The 4,168-nt window shown below is 40.7% G+C and overlaps 1 long non-coding RNA gene across 1 annotated transcript in view; it reads left to right on the top strand.

Annotated features, from left to right (window-relative positions):
- The window catches only part of LOC109322566, a 17,479-nt gene extending 17,202 nt beyond the window's left edge, over positions 1–277 (top strand). The window contains exon 3 of the long non-coding RNA XR_002104404.1: positions 30–277. This is a non-coding gene — a long non-coding RNA (uncharacterized LOC109322566). The remainder of the gene's footprint in view (positions 1–29) is intronic.
- Positions 278–4,168: the final 3,891 nt, after the last annotated feature.

Genomic DNA, 4,168 nt, shown 5'->3' with positions numbered 1-4,168 from the left:
TATCCAGGTGGTATCTGTCCTTTCTAAAGGCCTAAATTTCTGTTCAGAAAAATACCCTAAGAAAATACTTCATTATGGAGAACTAGAAGAATTCTTCTGACGCCTCCGCCTCAAGGAATAGTTCCACGACCAAACTGAACCCACTCCCAACAACAACTCTGACAACATTCAGGAAAAGATCAATGCCAAAAAAACCAAAAAAACATCAGATTGGACACCTCGCAGTGGACGAAACCCTAACCTGGACCACTACATTGGCTGCTTCAGGGAAAGAATGGACAATGAAATAATCAGCAACACATGCCACCATAACAACCTCTCTCTACCAGAGAAAAAGCCCATAAAATCTCTAAGATCTAACCACCAAATAGTAATAAAACCAGCTGATAAAGGAGGAGCCATAGTCATCCTAAACCATGAAGACTACATAAAGGAAGCCAACAGACAGCTCTCTGACACCACCTACTACAAAGAACTACAAGAAGATCCTACTCCCCTTTTCACCAAGAAAACAATACCATCAAATCATTTCCATCAAGACTACAAGAAAAACTGCAGACCTTGATCCCCCCACTACCTAACCCTGGGGACTTTTTATATGCTCCCTAAAATCCACAAACAAGGGAACCCTGGCAGACCTATCACATCCAACCATGGGACCCTAACTGAGGAAATATCAGGTTTCATTGAATCAATCCTAAAACTGCTTGTCACCCACAGAGCAAGTTTTGTACAAGACACTACAGACTTTTTACGGAAACTTAAAAATATAGACCACCTTCCCAGCAACACCCTCCTAGCCACCGTGGACATTACCAGCCTATATACCAACAACCCACACCAAAATGGCCCCACAGTATGCCAACCTTTTTATAAGCCACCTAGAAGAAGACTTCCTCAAGAACTGCACCATCAAACCCTTGCTATACTTAAGATATATCGATGACATATTCATCAGTTGGACTGAAAACCTACAGTCTCTGACTGAGTTCCATCAGAAATTTAACAATCACCATCCCTCCATCCAACTTTCTCTAAAATGCTCCAGCACCAAAATCTCCTTTTTAGACATGATGATCAGTATCCAGAATGATAAAATACAAACCACGTTATACAAGAAACCCACAGACATACATATCTGCACAGAACCAGCAATCACCCTAAACGCACCAAAAAAGTTGTGATATACAGCCAAGCCCTCAGATACCACCAAATTTGCACTGAAAAGAACACATGGGATTGCCAACTCATCAAGCTTAAAAAGGCTTTCACCCAACAAGAACACTTCTCCAGAGAGATAGATCGCATGTTTAAAAGAGCCAGGCGGATACCACGTGAAGAACTGCTGGAGTACAGAAGAAAACCCCCCACAAATCGCACACCACTGGTTATGACATATCACCCCTCCCTCAAACCTGTATGGAAAATCCTCAAACAATTGCAACCCATACTAGAAAGGGACCCATTGACTCCTCAATCTACATTTTCACTGACTGCCTATCTTGTATTCATACCAGCCCAGCCTCTGGCTGCTTTACTTTTCATTCCATCCAGGAAGAGCACACACCAACTGCTGAAACTTCCTTAGCCTGATGAAGGGGTTTTGAACCCTAACGCTTGCTTAATAATTGTTTTCCAACTATTTAAGTTGGTCTAATAAAAGATATCAGATTCACCCAAACAACCTTGTCTGCCTATGTCCTTAGACCAACACGGCTACAACCTACACCCGTGTATGATTCTGTGTGTCAGTTAACCCTCTCACTTCCTTTTCTGCTGCGGAATTTCAGCTTCTACATCACTGTTCAATGCAGATTTAAGCAGCAACTTCCATGTTAATCCCCAAATCAGTGGTCTATCCTGTTATGCCCCTGCTGGCTGCTACCCTAGCCTTACTCACATAATACTGGGCACGTCTACATGTGCATTAATGCACTGCAGTTACTGCACATGAAGTTTAGTAAGAACAGGTACTAACTCAATGTGCAGTAACTGGCACTACCGTGTAGCAGGGCTGGCACATACTTTTTTAGTGATGATAATGCGCAGTAAACTTATCCTTTAATTTTTATTAGGGCTGTCAATTAATTGCAGTTAACACATGCAATTAAAGCATTAATTTGTTTAACAGATGTTAATAGCTCCTGGTGCTTGGGGGAAAATGGCCCCTCCGCGCTGTTGCATGCCTGCCTGTGCTGCTGGGGGAAAAGTGGCCCTTTCCCCCTTGCTGATGCTGGGACACAGGGAGTCTGCTAGCAGACTCAGCAGCTGGAGGCAGGTAAGTGTATGGGCAAGGGGCAGGGGTTGGAGAGACAGGTCATGGGGACTGTCTAGGGTTTGTGAACATGTGCGCATCCAAAAATATTTATAAATTGGAATTTTATTATTAACTGTGCAATTAAAATAGTGATTAGCTGCAACCATTTCTTAAATTTTGTGATTAATTGCAATTATTTTTTAAAATAATTTGATGACCCTAGTTTTTTCTTTTGCTCTGCCACTGACCCACTGGGTAAACTTAGGTAAGTCACTTTACCTCTACAGGCAACGTCCCTTAGTTCAGTGCCTAGTACAATGGAGGCTTTACCTCTTTGGGATTTTCAGCCACAGCACAAATAAGAAACATAATGATAATAACAATGATCTCAAATGTATCTGGTATATATTGCCACTTTAGGTAGATCTTGATACATAAAATACATTTTGGATCAAGGTAGTTAGCCTGCATATTCTTTGAATATGTTAACATATGAAAGAAAACATTGGAAGGAGGCTCACTTTCCTAACTATAACCATAGCATGTAAAAAGGAAGTGTGCTTTTGATGACTGCACCCACAGAACTGCTTGCTAGTAAACTGCTGGTGATTTATATTAGTTAGTTTGGGCCCTGAAGAAGTCAAAGCCTTATAAGAGAAGCTGAAGGAATGGATTTAAAGGTCAACATGATCCTAGTGATAAATGGCATGTAATCTTGTTGACTCCCTATCATTTTTGTTGGTGTTTATACCCGGTGGTCCCTTGATGACTCTACACAGTTATTAAACCAATACACCTTACATAGTCATCTGAAATATTAAAGTTCAATGTTTGTTAACTTATTCTCAGTCTTCTGCACATGAGACTACCACATGCTCACTTCTTGCTTTATCCAAAGCCTTCCAAAGGATTCCGTGGCCTTCAATGGGCCTTGGATAGGCCCTTGATGTCAATAGGAGATACTTTCCGTGGAGACAGAGAAGCTCATGGGAAGGCACAGTTTCCTTCTCTGTTTCTTTATGCTTTGTGGACATTCATCTATAAGGCCCTCATTTAGGCAGCCAAGCAACTTTGGGTTTTGGTTTTAACCCATAAAAATCAAATGTCACCAGAAACAAAGTTTTGTGTTATCACAGAGCACAGTGTTCTGTGCTGTTATCATTTAGCAAGACACACTGGTTCTTGTTGTTCAATTTGTGAAGGGGCTTTCTCTCTCTGTTGTGACAGCCTTTGTCTTTGCACCACTGGTGCACAACTAAAGAGGAGATCTCTGAATAAGGGAGCAGTTTCATTTTCCTGCAACAGAAAGATATGCAAAGCTTTTCAACAGGAGAATAAAATATAGACATGCTTTGAATTCTTCTTTGTTTTTCCTAAGTTTTACAACCTTACTTATCTGTAAATAAAATCATTATATATATATATTTTCATAACATGCTGCATAAATACAACTTCATGCATCTGGGGAGCTGACAGCTGCCCTATGAGATAGAGTATGACAGCTTAAAATCCAAGAATCAATCACTGAGATATAGCGACTATACGCTGTTTCCACTAGGATGTATCGCAGAACCCAGGAGCTAGCTATTTGAGATATGCCATCATAACTCTGATAGATTAAAGCACCACATCCAGGAAACAATTGTGTAAGAAAAAAATAGTATCATAGATCTGCCAGGTTACAGCACAGATTCCAGGAGCCAACCAAGGGAAGGCTGAGTTGTATCACCACTTCCAGAAACCTACATAGCAGCCTGATGACAGTTCTGTTCTCAAACAACCCCATTATGACCTAATTAGCATACATGAATTGCAGATTTAAAGCATTAAAGTGATGTACAAATCATTAATTTTTTGTCAAATCCATGTCAGCCTTGTGTATGCGTTCCTATTTTAATGTTGCATGACAGT

This window comes from Crocodylus porosus, unplaced genomic scaffold (genome assembly GCF_001723895.1).
Source record: "Crocodylus porosus isolate Cpor-Errol unplaced genomic scaffold, CroPor_comp1, whole genome shotgun sequence".
Lineage (NCBI taxonomy): Eukaryota > Metazoa > Chordata > Crocodylia > Crocodylidae > Crocodylus > Crocodylus porosus.
This window is presented reverse-complemented; position numbering and strand designations above follow the sequence as displayed.